This window comes from Camellia sinensis, chromosome 12 (genome assembly GCF_055761805.1).
Source record: "Camellia sinensis isolate YWXY chromosome 12, ASM5576180v1, whole genome shotgun sequence".
Taxonomy (NCBI): Eukaryota; Viridiplantae; Streptophyta; class Magnoliopsida; order Ericales; family Theaceae; genus Camellia; species Camellia sinensis.
In genome coordinates, this window is record NC_138972.1 from 81,168,939 (window position 1) to 81,186,514 (window position 17,576).

Below are 17,576 nucleotides of genomic sequence, written 5' to 3' on the forward strand. Positions count from 1 at the left end.
TGTGTGTGTGTGTGGCCAGAGCTCTGTTTTCCAGGTCATCAATATTTTTTGAGAAATGGAATCCTAGAAAACCTTTCTTTGAGTTGCTTGTAGGGCTGAGCATGGTCATAGAGGTTCTCTCCCTCTCTCTCTCTCTCCCTCTCTCTAATCAATTGACTGCATTTTTGCTCAAATTGGTTGCCAAAGAATTAATGTTTTACCCTTTTAATAGTTTAAAAAATTGTGTGATGGCATTGATGAGAAATTTTGCGAAGCTTGCTGATCTTGAACATTAACATTCCTGCAGAAAAGGCAGATGGATTCTATGAGGGTGCTTGTATTGAACACGAAAGAAGCTGAGCTAGAAATTTGTCACTATGCAAAGGAAGGAAATGTTGTAGAACTGACTGTTCTTCTGATGACTGCTAGGGAAGAGGTGGCTCTACTCATGTCTCAGATCAGAGATGGTTCTACTTCAAATGGACGCATATCTATCCACCAATATATCTTAAGTAAGTTGGAAGCACTAATTTGTGAGGAGTACAAGCCCACATCCTACAATGAACAAAAAAAGTTGCTTTTGGCGGGCAAGGAGAAGAAGGCTGCGTTTACATCCGTATTAGTGCTGCTTGAATTTTTTGAGATGGAGGGTGACACTATCGAAGCATATATTCGGCAAGAACGAGCTAACGTATGTACTCCTTGTAGTGGTTGTGTTTCTAGCATCAAAGAAGAATTAATGATACTTAGGATGGTTCATTTAAAATATAAAAGAAGTCTCAAATGCTAGTTAAATCATTGTTGGTTGCATTTCATGAAAATCCAAGACTAATTCAGTTCTTAGCACCCCCTCCCAACATCTATTCTTTTTCTTTCGTGTTGATTTTTTATTTATATACTTTCTTTTTCCTGATCTACAAAAGGGAAAAACATATTTGTTTCATTTCTGGCGATGGATTCTTTTTCTTTTCTTTTTTTCATTGATGGATTATTCTCAATTGATATATATATATGTAATCCTTGCATCTTTCCCCTCCTGATATGTCCTTTTTCATTCCCCACTTTGTGGCACACTCAATTCTTTTCAATTTGTTTGGCGCTCTGTGACAGTTGTCAAAAGAACAGGTGGCCTTAGATATTGCATGGCTGCTCCAGGGAGCAAAGATACTGCCAAAGTACTGAGGCATTAATTTGAACAAGATTTGGTCTGTGACTTTTGCTTTTCTGTTAATGTTCATACAACCTTTGAGGATATTTATTTCGTATTGTCTTTCATTCATTAATTGAGTCGACTTTTAATGTTATTATATTAAATTGAACTCAATATCTCGACGTGCTTATCATTATCTGTATTGATGAATGTTTGTTTTGTTTTGTTGACATGATGCTATCTATGTTATTGGGAAAGGTCAAGACCTGAGAGGTGTTTAGGTGAGGTTGACTCTGGGCTTTTAACAGTTTTAAGTGTTTCATACATCAAAGAAAAGGAAGAGGAAGTAACTCCCAAAAAGAAAAGGATTTTGTTTCACTTGTTTTATTTTATGTATTTGTTTATTACTATATTTATATTATTTTGTAAGGATTTATGCAACCAACGAGGTATGCAATTCGAGCAAAGGAATTGGTGAAGAAGTAGCTGAAGGATGGAGAAATGAATGATAACACAAAGGTAAGAAGATCACTACATGTTGAGTCCTCTTTATTCGTTTGTTTTTCCCCTTGATGTTGGGGTAACGTAAAAGACTGGGGACTGTTGATTTCTCAAGTATTTCTTGAGTAGGTTGGTATCGAGGGACTTGAGGAATCGGTTACGGAAGAGACAAAGGCAGCTATCACTTTTAGCTCTAGCAAGATGGAAGCCATTTATTCAAAAATTTGTTAGAGCAACAGAGTCCCTAAAAATGATCGTGGCAAAGCTTCAAACAAAGAGGTTGGGCTGTTTTTTGAATGTCTTGTTTAACTTGTTTAGATGTATATCATATTTGGATGTAAGACATATGTCGAGTTTCAGATAAGCACGACTCTTTACGTATGCATTTACTTCATTACATCCATCTTTGAATGCGTTTGCATGATGACACATTGTGCTTATGTATCAAAGTGCATCCTGTATGCACTTGAAAGTGAGAAAAATACCGATTGGGATGTTTTGCTTACCTTTCTTGGTTGCCTTGCCCTACATAACTATTTATATAGTGTAACCTTATTAATATGCGAGATTATTGCACTTTAACTTCAATCAGATAAATTTTTTTTTTTAATCTACAAGGGATACATGTAATGGTTCTTGAGAGATCACCCTTATCTTGTAAGGGTTATCATCATCTTTCTCATTGGGATATTGATTGGACTGAACTCTCTCTCTCACCTTTTGGTTCTCTCTCTGTTGATTCCCCCCCTCTCAAATCTGTATGTCTCACCTCCTAGTCTCCTCTCTCTCACCCTTGCTTGGTTCCCCTCTTCTGTGTGAGTTTATTAGTAATATAATAAAGAGTTTCTTCATGCAATTTTAAGCTCCATTATGCCGTATACTCAACAATCATCTGTAGACACCCCATTTTTAACCGTCCTCAAGACTTGGACGTCACCATTCGAACGCTCAGTGATCATCCCTGTTTGTGTTTGTTTTGAGTTCTCGGAGGTCTTGGCTACGCGAGTTGCCTCAGGATCTCTCGACTTGTTTGCCCTGTGCTTGGTTTTGCACCAAGGACCTGTTTGTTTTTGCACCTAAGGGTAGAGAGTGGCTTGTTAGCTCCTTCTGACCCCCACTGGCCTTGGCTTGAGGCCATCGGCCATGTATTATTGCTACCAGCCATTGGTGAAATATACCATTGGCCGGTCGGCACTTGGTGTGGTCGGTCGATCATCTGTTTGGCCGATGGCCTCCTTTTCTGGCCGGTACCACCTTTTTGCCTTTTTCACGCATGGTGCATGCCAGCTGTGCCAGCTGGAATGCACAAACCCTGCCCCCATGCACAAACCCTGCTCCCGTGCACGAGTGTGGCTGTTTTGTCCCTTTTGCACCTTTTTGGTCTAGCTTCTTGAGGAAGCTTGGACCTTTGTCTTAGCTTCCTCAAGAAGCTTGGACACCTGTCCCAGCTTCCTAAAGAAGCCTTGGCCCCTTTGCCTTGGCTTCTTTAGGAAGCCTTGACCCCTTGGTTACCTTCCCTTGGAAGCTTAAGCTTTCCCTTGCCTATATAAGAGCTCCACCCTCTCCTTTGTTTTGGTTCAGCAAAAACCAGAGCAAAATATATATATATATCTTCTATACACTTTCTCTCTCTATATCTCCCTGTCTCTCTCTCTCTTCATTTTGTGTGTGTTTTATAGCCTAAAAGTGTGTTTAGTTCATAGTATTGCACTAAGACACACACTATTACACCATACTTTGACTTGGGAGGCCTTGAGGGTTTGTTCTTAAAGTTTTGAGCTGATTTTGATCGCAAGAAGGGGCCTGAGCTTGCTGTTCTTCAAGGGTTCTTCAAAGGTAACATTTCTTACTTTATATTCTCCAATCTTGCACTAGCCTTTCGCCTATCTTGTTTACTGTTTTAGACTTTGTGCATAACTGAAAAAAGTCTTATATTTTCATGCTTAAGATACTTCATTCAGGTTGTTTTGGTGTTGGGGGTCGATCTCCCCCTCTAAGGCCTTGTTTGGCCCTTTTTGTGCTTCCTTTGTTAAGCTTTGGTTACTTTGGTGTATTGGCCTTCTCACCACTGAAATCTAGAAGATTTTCAGTGGTGAAGAAGGGGTTTTGAGGCCTTGCATAGGGGAGGGATACCCCTCTCCCCTTTGTCTCTCATTTGTGCATGTTTTGGCCTCATAAGGGTAGCATATGTACTTGGTTGTTTTTGGCTCTATTTCAGAGGTTTTTAGGTGTTGTTAGGTCATAATATGTCTCTGTTTTTGGTCAGATTAATGGCCTCTCCCATTCTTAATACACTTGCTTTGTATTCCCCCATTTTGCCTAGAAATGCATCTAGCCATTAAACCCTCATGCTTGCAAATTTCTACCTAGCTTTGTGAAGCTTTTGGTCATTATTTATCATGATTGAGGTCTGTTGGGTGCTGGCTTGGTCGTATTTGATATGTTTTGTATGGCCCCTTTGCATTCTAGCATGTTGATATCGGGTGTGTGAGTCATTAGCATGTATTGGCTAGACTATTTCAGTGATTTAGAATCACTTATTAGGTCATTTCAGTCCATGTTTGATGCTTACATACTTGCATTTGTTTCCCTTTTAATGCCTTAAAGAGGTGTGGTCTTATGCTCCATGTTTGGGCTTTTGTGTACGCCTATATGTTTGGGGTCTTGGGTTGCCATATCAGTGGGTATTGGGGTGTATTTTGATGCATTGAAACTCCGTTCTTTAGTTGAATAATCCATGCTATGAGTGATCATGATAGTTGTAGTAGAATGCTTCTTTTTACATCTTAGTCTTGGGCCCATTGGTATGCGTGTTTGCATGAGCACTTGTCCATCATTTTGGGCACTTTTGGCCACTGTTTTGGGGTGGGCTGAGGCCTTCTCATTTCAGTATAAGTCCATCCTTGCATGCTTTGCATGTTTGACATGTTGCATTGCATTGGTTGCATGCTTATATTGCATCATGTTTGCATGTTTGCATGTTACTTAGCTAAGTCGCATTATATAGTCTTGTTGTATGCTTCACATATTCATATTGCATTAGCGTAGCCTTGCATGAGTTGCATCACTTTGCATTATATACGGCATACATGCATTGCATCGCTTAGTTTGGGATGTCAAACCAAGCATGAGGGGTGGGGAGTGTTCGTACCCAAAGTGACGAAACACGTCCCAACCCTCGGTCGCTGACACCCTTGACCTCAACATGATAGGGCATTGGCACTCATTTGTTTTGTTTGCATGCGTTTACATTGATTTGCAACTTGGCCTCTTAAGCCATCATGCATCGAAATGCGCAATTGATGGCCCGAGGGTCGAGGGCCATGCTTCCTGGAGTTCATTGCATGATAGGGAGTGTGTCCATGCATACATTTGCTTGAAAATTCCATGCCATACAGTGCTTGGCCTTTGCTGCTATCAACTGCAGGTTTCAGCAGGAAGATTTGGCCGACCGGCAATGTTGAGTGCCGACCGACAAAACATGTTTGGCCGAGAGTATAAGATTTGGCTAATAATCCCATTCCCATGGCCGGTGGAATTTCTTTCTGGCTGGTGACACTCCAGAGCACTCAGGGAGTGATTCAAAGCAGTTCTTGAAATTTATGTGATCCTCAGAGGGGTAAGGCAGTGTAAACAGAGGCAACGGTGCTATGGCAGCGAGTTTCCGAGCAGGGCGAGTCAAGCATGCGTCATTCGTGCATTCCGAGGCAGAGCTGCGGCAGTCTCTTTAAGCTTCACATTTAGTTTATTTTTGTAATTAATTTGTTAATTAATTAAGGGTCTGAAATAATTAATTAGCTAGGATAGTTGATTCATTATTCGGACTGTAACATTTATTCGGACCCTCCGCGCGAGGGCAATTGTTTAATAAGTGTGCGTGAGTGTGTGTATGTCTCCCAACCCCACGTCTTTCTTCCCTTTTATTTACTAGCTTTCGATGGTTAGTCTAGGGCATGTTTCAATTAGCATACAGTATGATAGCATGCGTGGATCCATACATTTGTCTTACATGCACCGGGCTCGGCGCATCATACTAACTACATTTGTATTTCAATTCCAAAGTTGAATACATGTTAGTTGTAGCATCATCACATGCTATCTTAGAATAGCCGAGCCTATTGTAGTTGCATCTTGTATGTGTTGCATTAGCCATCTTAACATGAGCTAGGATCATGCATTGATTACTAACTAGCTTTTGTTTTGGCTCGGAGTACTCGGTAAGTTCTCATGCTTTAGCATCCTTGCATGTGTGTGAGTGTTGCCACGACAGCATACTTACCATGAGGCTAGCTGCTTATGTGATATAACTGCTTGAGTGCTTGTGGATGGAGGTTGAATTGCCTAAATTGGAATAATGCACTAAAACTGTGAGTTTTAAACCCACTAGATAATGGCAAAACCATCTTTTCTAAAGCCTAGTTGAGGTTGGCAAAATCTGCATTTAGCCTACTTGCGAGTAACAAATCATTTTCAAAACAAACATGAAATGTTTTGTTCCAATTTAGGCGATTTGGTCTATACTTGTTTGCTGTGCGCATAACATAGTAATTCTAGTCTAATAACCGGAATAAGAGCATATAATGTTTTCAAAACAAAATATCATGGTTAGTAGAGGCCGATCTTTGATCGGGCGAGCGGGGGTGCTCATAGCTGACCTTCCCCAATCGTACCCAAGTTCTTGAGCCGAGACAACTTTGGTGATGACGGACACGTGGCCTTTGGCACCGAGTCAGGGTTTCCTAAATTTCCCCAAAATAAAATATTTAGGTGGCGACTCTGTATCTGGTAAAGTAGTCCATGTTTGGCACTTCTTTTCTAAAAATCTGTTTTCTCAAAACGATTTGCCGGATTTGGACTCTTTGATTCAGATTAAGAACCGTGACAATTTGAGTCCGAACTGTAGCACGAAGGCCTCACGCGGGCACGTCTACAGTTTCTGGCGACTCCGCTGGGGATAATGGAGAACTTGACTCGAACTCATGATATCTTGTTTTGACAACACTTATGTGTTTCTTTGCATTGCATGTGCATTGGTGCGCCTAGGGCACCGTGTTGGCCACCTGCTATTCCTGAGCGGTTTGCCGGAGGCTTGCCTTATCAAGGCATGACCATAAGGCTGACCGGTTGCAGGCTCTGCCAGTATGGAAACACAAACCCCGATTTTTACCGGGGCACCCTTTTCGACCATTCGACCTAGTGCATATTCGGAATCCATAGTGACCATTCCAAGCTAGGACAGGTTGCTTACCCGATTATAGGTTGTTTGAAACCGCTGCGTGCGTAGTGAAACCCTAGCTTCTGACAAAATAGGACAGGAAAACCCTACCCCGACATAGGGGTGTTTTAGCTCTCACTTTCTTGTTATGTGCTTTTAGAGTGCCTCTACAGGAATGCGTGTATCAGTTTGCAAGTCTGGATATCAGGCCTAAGGGCATCAGTATTTGGGGAATCAGTTTTACCTGAGGGTAGCAGTTTACAGGCAGAATTTTGGGGCAGAATTCAGTAGAGGGCACAGTCATCCTGTTATTCTCATATCTGTTTTGGCGAAATTGGGCTGAGATGCTGCATGTTTTCTCTTTTGCTAGGTAGTCAGGGAACCATAGCTTCAGAGGGCTTCAATATCCCCCGAGGTTCTTCGGACTTGTGCTAATAGACTTTGTCAGGTCAGAGATTCAATTCAAGGGCAATTCGTATTCCTTTGCCAGAGGCAGGGTAAAAGGGCCAGTCAGGCACAGATCACCAGTTCAGCGGTTACTAGATCAGTGGCCCTTATCCACCCCACCAGTGAATTGTCAAGCTGAGGTCTCAGTTTCTACTGCAGGGATAGATATACCAGTCATTCAGCCAGGTCAGCAGAATATGGCAGGGATGGAGGAGATGATGCGTCAACTCCAAGAAAGTATGAAACTCATGTAGCAGGACGCTGCCCGTCAAGCGAAATTTGCCAAACAGTAGGCCGAGATCATAGCCCAACAGGCAGAGCTAATCACCAGGTTACAACAGCAAGCCGGAGCATCTGCTTCGTACCAAGCTCCTCCCCCACCAGTAGATCCAATACCCAGGGAGACGCCAAATGTCCAGGAAGGTACGGACATTCCGACAGGGCCGGCTCCGCCCCCAATCTTACCCCAGCTGTCTAAAGCACCAATCAACCTACCGGACTCTCCCTTTGAGTTCGAGGTAAACCATACAGCGTTGAAGTTAAGCAAGCTTGAAAAGTTGTTCAAGGAATCCCAGGGGGTAAAGTCTATCCCGGACATTGAGGACGGGTATACCGACGCAGCTGTGACACTGCCAGATAGGTTCAAAATGCCACAAATTGACCGCTTTGACGGATCCGGGGATCCCATGGTACATCTACGGTTGTTCTCAGACATACTACGGCCGATGGGCCTCACCAGACTACAGAAACTTTTATTATTCGGCCGGACCCTGTCGGGTGTGGCGGCCATCTGGTACGCAAAATTGGAAGATGATGTTATGAGGAATTAGGATGAGATGGCCGAGGCCTTCGTTGCACAATACTCGTATAACATGTAAATCGAGATTATGACCCGTGATCTTGAGACGACAAGGAGAGCTTCTCAGAATTCGTTAACTCGCTGGAGGGCCAAGGCCTCAATGATGACCATTAGGCCAACGGATAAGGATCAAATACGGATGGTTGTGCGCAACCTCCAGCCCAAACTGATGCAGAAAATGATCGTGCTCCCCTTCCCTACCTTTTCAGATTTACATGAGATGGGGGTACAGATAGAGGATGCTTTGAAGCAGGGCCTGATTGACAATGACAGAGAGTAGCCTAGGAGAACCTTCAACCACAGTACGAATGCAGCCACCAGTGGTGATGCAGCTGCAAGATCTTCTGAAGTGGGTATGGTCACCACCGCCGCATTAATAAAAGCTACCCCATTCGCCGGTGCGTCCGGAAGCAGCTCACAGAAAACCAAATATCCACCTCGAGTCAAGAGGGCTTTTACCCCACTTTTTATGCCTTTGTCAAAGGCTCTAGAGGTCTTAATCCGGAAAGGACATCTGAAACCTTTGGAACAACGGCCTCTGCCTGATCCTCTCCCTCCAAAGCATGACCAGACTAAGTACTGTGCGTACCATCAACAAACCGGTCATGAGACCGATAGCTGCTTTTGTCTGCGCCATGATGTACAAGATTTGTTTGACAACAAGGTCATTGTCGCACCAGTCTAGCAAAGTCTATCGTCATTGAATCAGTGAACTTGTGGGGGATAATGTGATTATGTGATCAGGGAATGAACCAGTTGCGGGTGGCGCTCGATTTACTCCAGATGTGGCGTATGGCACACACTGTTTTGAGCATTTGCGAATGCTAGTTTCTGACTTGGGTAATTGTGTTGTTTTGACTCTGTATCTTTGTTTTGAGTCAATCTTTTTGTTTCGGGTCTGTCTTGTTGTATCGAGTTAGTCCTGTTATGCTAGAGTCAGGTGATTCCGGGGGTGTTACCTCGGGCATCACTATTCTGTTTTGTGCTTATCTTTTTGCTTTCTTTTGAGTCTGTTTCTGCCAGGGAGCCAGTTATGCCAACAGATTTGAATGAACAACAGTTGTTTTTCATGCTTTTGTGCTTGCTTCTGCCTTGTGGCAGTTGTGCCAGAAAGTTGAATGGAACGACAGTGCATTTCACCTGTTTTTCTATACTTTTAAGTCATTGCGTTGACCTAAGTTTTCCAAAACTTTTTTCGAAACATTGTGATAAAAACAAAGAGGAATGAATTCCTTAGGTTTTGCAAAATTTGATCAATTGAGAGAAAGAGAGGCATGCTAAGCCCTTAACGATTGAGATCATGCTTGTTAATGTGAGTACTGAGAAGGATCCTGACTTGATCCAAATTGGTTCTGCACTGTCTTCAGCGCGAGCGATTTGTCGCTTTCTTAAAAGGTTTCAAAAAAATGTTTTGCGCGATCCTGCGAAGACCTGTGTGGAATCGCTCTTGAGATTGTGCAGCCTAGAATCGCTCTCAGCCTCAAGACTCGACCTTGCTTTCGAACCTTAAACTTGAATTCAGAATGTTCAATGGTCAACCATCAAAGGAAGCATTTGTGGCCAAATTTGAAGCAGCCCTTGAACTAGGGGCAGGGAAGTCAGATCAAGAAGACCAGATGTCATCAAAAGAAGCTTACAAAACTAGATCAGAAGCACCCCTGAAACTAGGGGCAAATAATTTCAAATGTGCTCGAAGAGCCAAAGATGGATCATTCCACAAATCAAAGAAGGTCGGCAAGAATGCCAAATCCCAGAGGGAGGAAAGAAGAAAGCACTGCTGAAGAACAACTGAGTTCCTATCCACAACACTAGGGGCAAATTTAGCCCCCCATTGGATGGACTCTTACATCATCGACGAACATCAGCCACTCTCTTGGATTCAGACAAATTCGAGATCTCAGAACCATTTGACATGGACAAAGCTACGCTTTTACCTTTGAGAGGCTCGCTGGGTTGAAAACGCGAAAGGGCGACCCAAGCAAAAGTTAGAGCAAGAAAAAAAGAGAAAAAAAAAAAGAAAAGAAAAAAATTACAAAAGAAAAAAATGCAAAAAATGCAAAAAAAAAAAGAAGAAAAAGAAAAAGTAGAAAAGAAATGAAAAGAATTGAAAAGAAAAGAAAAACATAGCTCGCAAGGTTGAAAACCCAGAAGGGCGGCCTTGGCAAAAGTTAGAGCGCAAAAGGAGACGTTAATACCCGAGTGTACCTAAACCCCGAGCTACGTAAGGCTTGATTCCCATGTTTGGGATACGTAGGCAACTTCATTCTGAAGTCCAGCCATAAACACTTCCAAATCAAGTGTGTCCATGTATTGGTTTTGATGGTCCTTGCCTTTTCTGTATCTGAGAGTTCGGTTATGATCATTACCATGAAGACTGACTACAATGCGTTGCGGTGCCATTCAAACAAGGGGCAACTTTCTGTTGCCATTCAATGCGCCGCGGTGCCGTTCAAACAAGGGGCAACTTTCCGTTGCCATGCAGCTCTCTTCAAGCAAGGGGCAATTTTCCATTGCTATGGATCTGAGGTTGTGCATCTCAAGAATAAGTTTTGTGCTCGTTGAGCAGTGGCTGTTTACCAAAATAGTTTTTGAGAATTTTTACTGAGGTTGACTAATTTCTCGAAAATTATTCCATTTTCCAAAACTGGACCATATCTTGGACCCAAAAAGGAAATTTTCAGTGCTCATAACTTGACTTGCATGATTTCAAATAAAAAATTGAACAAAACTCTCATTTTGGTCAAAATTGTTTTAGTAGAAAGCCAAAAACAAAAAATGGTCAAAATGATGAACTAGGGGCACAGTTGAGTCAAGTGTTCCGTCTTTTCCCCATTGTCAACATACTTGCCAGAAAAGGCACCCTAGTCGCCGAGAAGGGCACAATTGAAGCTAACAACAAAGGGCTGAAAGCTCTCTCATCCTCCAAGCAACGAGGTATCAAGCCAAGTGTGAAGCACAAACTGGAATAGATCAAGATATTCCACTCTCTCATCTGGACAGATCTGATCACGTCCAAACTCCCCAGCAAAGCATCGTCAACCGATGTCAGCTGCAGATTTGCTACACACCCAGTTGTAGCGCAGCCTCTCTGTGGAAGAAACTCACTGTTGTGAACAAGATTAAGAATCTGGTATAATACCAGGGGCAAGAGCCCACAATTTCCAGCTTATCCATCAAGCACCCAGGGGAGGGATGAAAAAATGAGAGATTGAAAAATAAAGAGATGTGAGTTGAGAGAAAAAGCGAGAAAATGGCTTTTTCAGAAAATAGAGCCTGAGGGCCGAGTGATGTGAAAAACACAAATAAGAAAGGATGGGAAACACTAACCAAGGAAACAGGCTCTATGTGCACGTTTGAGTGTCGTGTCTTTTGTTTTGTTTCGATTCTTGTTTTGAGTCGTTTCGAGTGTTACTCAATGTGTTCAGGTTGTTTACCTTTTGTTTTTCTTTGTTGAGTCGTTTTTGCTGTGGTCCAGTCGTAGACTCAATACCCAGTTGAGAATTCATTTTCAATTCCGATTTCAAAATAAAATCATTTTGTGCTTAGAGTGCTGTGTCATTCTCCACATTTGTGCAAAATAGTATTTGTTCTTTCATAAAACCGCAGGGTTCAACCCAGGTCATGTCAGAACAGTAAAACCAGGACCTATTTGAAGCTATATGGATTCCAGACTACAAAGCAAAAGAAAAGAGGGAAAATGTCGGGTATCTGAGTTTGTTTCAACTTCAGTAAGTTCCGAGACTACATTCCGTGTGTATCTCTTCAAGTCTTGCCAATGCTCCGAAGTATGAGTGTGCCTCTACCTCAAGCTCAAGATCAAGTCTGCTTCAAGCCAGAATGGCGATCAGAAGTGCTCTCCTCAAGTACAGTTTCGTGCCAGGGACATCTTGGTCGTGTTTGCAATGAGTTCCTAGGAGACCAACTGCGACGGTGGAAACTAGAGTTCGAATGGCTGATGCCTAGAACGTAAAGGTTCGGGATTTCTGGGACTAAAGTCTGGTTTAAATACCCAGGGGTGTATCTCTGACTTAAAATCTGTATGGAAACCCCATAGGTTGAGATAACGTGTATGCACCTCAATTCTGGATACTGAACCAACCTAGTCTGTCACCCCGTTGGAGAATAGGGAAAGTTGTGAATATGATCAGGAAGAAAGGTAGCATCCAAAGTGTTCTACGTAAAGAACCCTTGTCAGCATTTTAGAATCTTTGTACTGTGATTTGAAGGTAAAGTGTTCGAAGAACACAAGGGGAGATCCCCATTGGAGAAGAGCGGTTCACCGCCACTTACCTCATGAGGTGCTTTGTAAAGCGCTGCTTTGTCCATTTATTACTTTCCTTAAGCATCATGCATTGTAATGCATTGTACCTATCAAGTTTCTTTCTCATTCATGCACGATATTGTATGTACGGTTCATTCAAAGAAGTTCCGTTTAAGATCATTTATTTAGTGTATCAATCACACTTCATTCAGTGTATCAATTACACTCTTATTTATTTAGTGTATCAATCACACTTCATTCACTTTGTGTATCTATTACACTCTCACTCACTTAGTGTATCAATCACACATTCTCATTTTGTGTATCTATCACACACATTCTCATTTTCTGTATCTATCACGCACATATTCACTTCAATTACTTTAGTGTATCTATCACACTTCATTATCTTTTGTGTATCCATCACACCTGTTCACGAAGTGCATCTATCACACTTTGTGTTCACATTTAGTATATCAATCATACTCTGTTCACTTAGTGCATCTATCACACTTTGTGTTCACCTTTAGTATATCTATCATACTTGTTCACTTAGTGCATCTATCACACTTTGTGTTCACCTTTAGTATATCCATCATACTTGTTCACTAAGTGCATCTATCACACTTTGTGTTCACCTTTAGTATATCCATCATACTTGTTCACTAAGTGCATCTATCACACTTTGTGTTCACCTTTAGTATATCCATCATACTTGTTCACTAAGTGCATCTATCACACTTCGTGTTCACCTTTAGTACATCTATCATACTTGTTCACTAAGTGCATTTATCCCACTTCATATTCACCTTTAGTATATCCGTCATACCTTGTTCACTTAGTGCATCTATCACACTTTGTGTTCACCTTTAGTATATCTATCATACTTTGTTCACTTAGTGCATCTATCACACTTCGTGTTCACCCTTTGTGTATCTATCACACTTTGCTCACCACACTCGCTTAGTGTATCTATCACGCGCTCAACTACTGTATCTATCACATTTTACTTCATATAGTGTATCTATCACATGCTCACTTTGTGTATCTATCACACATTCGCTTTTTGTGTCCATCACACTTTGCTCACCACACTCGCTTAATGTATCTATCACACGCTCAGCTACTGTATCTATCACATTTTGCTTCATATAGTGTATCTATCACATGCTCACTTTGTGTATCTATCACACATTTGCTTTTTGTGTCCATCACACTATGCTCACCATGCTCGCATTGTGTATCAATCACGCACGTTCGCTTTGTGTATCAATCACACACTCTCGCTTTGTGTATCTATCATACCTTGTTCACTTAGTGCATCTATCACACTTTGTGTTCACCTTTTTGTGTATCCATCACACTATATCCGCTTTGTGTATCTACCACACATGCTCACTTTGTGTATCAATCACACATTCGCTTTGTGTATCTATCACACATGCACACTGTATTCGCAGTGAGAATTGCATAATTCTCTTACATCCTTTCTGCATGAAATGTAGTTTGGTTTATGCTTGCTTAAAACTGTTGCATGTTACGCTTCGTTACAGCTTTCTTTGCATGATCATAAATTATGCTCGTCTTTTTGCATTGTCAGTTGCATTTTTCCCCTGCCTTCGGGCGCATATCTTTATCTGCTGCTTGTATGCTTTGTCTAAGTCTTCGGCCTTGTCAAAAATGGGTCGTCTCTGGGCTTTGACACTCACTCCCGTCATTGTTATGACTTTCGAGTTCTGTCAAAGAGGGGCAACTGTAGACACCCCATTTTTGACCGTCCTCAAGACTTGGACGTCACCATTCGAATGCTCGGTGATCATCCCTATTTGTGTTTGTTTTGAGCTCTCGGAAGTCTTGGCTACGCGAGTTGCCTCAGGATCTCTCGACTTGTTTGCCCTGTGCCTGGTTTTGCACCAAGGACCTGTTTGTTTTTGCACCTGAGGGTAAAGAGTGGCTTGTTAGCTCCTCGTGACCCCCACCGGCCTTGGCTTGAGGCCACCGGCCGTGTATTATTGCTACCGGCCATTGGTGAAATATACCATTGGCCGGTCGGCACTTGGTGTGGTCGGTCGATCATCTGTTTGGCCGATGGCCTCCTTTTCTGGCCGGTACCACCTTTTTGCCTTTTTCAGGCATGGTGCATGCCAGCTGTGCCAGCTGGAATGCACAAACCCTGCCCCCGTGCACGAGTGTGGCTGTTTTGCCCCTTTTGTACCTTTTTGGTCTAGCTTCTTGAGGAAGCTTGGACCTTTGTCTTAGCTTCCTCAAGAAGCTTGGACACCTGTCCTAGCTTCCTAAGGAAGCCTTGGCCCCTTTGCCTTGGCTTCTTTAGGAAGCCTTGACCCCTTGGTTAGCTTCCCTTGGAAGCTTAAGCTTTCCCTTGCCTATATAAGAGCTCCACCCTCTCCTTTGTTTTGGTTCAGCAAAAACCAGAGCAAAATATATATATATATATATATATATGTCTTCTATACACTTTCTCTCTCTATATCTCCCTCTCTCTCTTCATTTTGTGTGTGTTTTATAGCCTAAAAGTGTGTTTAGTTCATAGTATTGCACTAAGACACACACTATTACACCATACTTCGACTTGGGAGGCCTTGAGGGTTTGTTCTTAAAGTTTTGAGCTGATTTTGATCACAAAAAGGGGCCTGAGCTTGCTGTTCTTCAAGGGTTCTTCAAAGGTAACATTACTTACTTTATATTTCCCATTCTTCCACTAGCCTTTAGCCTATCTTGCTTACTGTTTTAGACTTTGTGTATAACTGAAAAAAGTCTTATATTTGTATGCTTAAGATATTTCATTCAGGTTGTTTTGGTGTTGAGGGTCGATCTCCCCCTCTAAGGCCTTGTTTGGCCCTTTTTGTGCTTCCTTTGTTAAGCTTTGGTTACTTTGGTGTATTGGCCTTCTCACCACTGAAATCTAGAAGATTTTCAGTGGTGAAGAAGGGGTTTTGAGGCCTTGCATAGGGGAGGGACACCCCTCTCCCCTTGGTCTCTCATTTGTGCATTCTTTGGCCTCATAAGGGTAGCATATGTGCTTGGTTGTTTTTAGCTCCATTTCAGAGGTTTTTAGGTGTTGTTAGGTCATAATGTGTCTCTATTTTTGATCGGATTAATGGCCTCTCCCATGTTTAATACACTTGCTTTGTATTCCCCCATTTTGCCTAGAAATGCATCTAGCCATTAAACCCTCATGCTTGCAAATTTCTACCTAGCTTTGTGAAGCTTTTGGTCATTATTTATCATGATTGAGGTCTGTTGGGTGCTGGCGTGGTCGTATTTGATATGTTTTGTATGGCCCCTTTGCATTCTAGCATGTTGGTATCGGGTGTGTGAGTCATTAGCATGTATTGGCTAGACTATTTCAGTGATTTGGAATCACTTATTAGGTCATTTTAGTCCATGTTTGATGCTTACATACTTGCATTTGTTCCCCTTTTAATGCCTTAAAGAGGTGTGGTCTTATGCTCCATGTTTGGGCTTTTGTGTACGCCTATATGTTTGGGGTCTTGGGTTGCCATATCAGTGGGTATTGGGGTTTATTTTGATGCATTGAAACTCCGTTCTTTAGTTGAATAATCCATGCTATGAGTGATCATGATAGTTGTAGTAGAATGCTTCTTTTTACATCTTAGTCTTGGGCCCATTGGTATGCGTGTTTGCATGAGCACTTGTCCATCATTTTGGGCACTATTGGCCACTATTTTGGGGGTGGGTTGAGGCCTTCTCATTTCAGTATAAGTCCATCATTGCATGCTTTGCATGTTTGACATGTTGCATTGCATTGGTTGCATGCTTATATTGCAGCATGTTTGCATGTTTGCATGTTACTTAGCTAAGTTGCATTATATAGTCTTGTTGTATGCTTGACATATTCACATTGCATTAGCATAGCCTTGCATGAGTTGCATCACTTTGCATTATATACGGCATACATGCATTGCATCGCTTAGTTTGGGGTGTCAAACCAAGCATGAAGGGTGGGGAGTGTTCGTACCCAAAGTGACGAAACATGTCCCAACCCTCGGTTGCCGACGCCCTTGACCTCAACATGATAGGGCATTGGCACTCATTTGTTTTGTTTGCATGCGTTTACATTGATTTGCAACTTGGCCTCTTAGGCCATCATGCATCGAAATGCGCAATTGATGGCCCGTGGGTCGAGGGCCATGCTCCCTGGAGTTCATTGCATGATAGGGAGTGTGTCCATGCATACATTTGCTTGAAAATTCCATGCCATACACTGCTTACCCTCTGCTGCTGTCAACTGCAGGTTTCAGCAAGAAGATTTGGCCAGCCGACAGTGTTGAGTGCCAACCGGCAAAACATGTTTGGCCGAGAGTATAAGATTTGGCCGATAATCCCATTCCCATGGCCGGTGGAATTTCTTTCTGGCCGGTGACACTCCAGAGCACTCAGGGAGTGATTCAAAGCAGTTCTAGAAATTTATGTGATCCTTAGAGGGGCAAGGCAGTGTAAACAAAGGCAACAGTGCTATGGCAGCGAGTTTCCGAGCAGGGCGAGTCAAGCATGCATCATTCGTGCATTCCGAGGCAAAGCTGCGGCAGTCTCTTTAAGCTTCACATTTAGTTTATTTTTGTAATTAATTAAGGGTTTGTAATAATTAATTAGCTAGGATAGTTGATTCATTATTCGAACTGTAACATTTATTCGGACCCTCCGAGCGAGGGCAATTGTGTAATAAGTGTGCGTGAGTGTGTGTATGTCTCCCAACCCCACGTCTTTCTTCCCTTTTATTTACTAGCTTTCGATGGTTAGTCTAGGGCATGTTTCAATTAGCATACAGTATGATAGCATGCGTGCATCCATACATTTGTCTTACATGCACCGGGCTCAGCGCATCATACTAACTGCATTTGTATTTCAATTCTAAAGTTGAATACATGTTAGTTGTAGCATCATCACATGCCATCTTAGAATAGCCGAGCCTATTGTAGTTGCATCTTGTATGTGTTGCATTAGCCATCTTAACATGAGCTAGGATCATGCATTGATTACTAACTAGCTTTTGTTTTGGCTTGGAGTACTCAGTAAGTTCTCATGCTTTAGCATCCTTGCATGTGTGTGAGTGTTGCCACAACAGCATACTTACCATGAGGCTAGCTGCTTATGTGGTATAACTGCTTGAGTGCCTGTGGAT

General features: G+C 42.3%; 1 long non-coding RNA gene across 1 annotated transcript; it reads left to right on the plus strand.

Moving 5' to 3' along the window:
- Positions 1–284: 284 nt before the first annotated feature.
- LOC145804598 (uncharacterized) lies at positions 285–1,663 on the plus strand. Its single transcript, XR_014346666.1, has 3 exons — positions 285–670; positions 1,090–1,410; positions 1,560–1,663. It is a non-coding gene; the product is annotated as an uncharacterized LOC145804598 (long non-coding RNA).
- Positions 1,664–17,576: the final 15,913 nt, after the last annotated feature.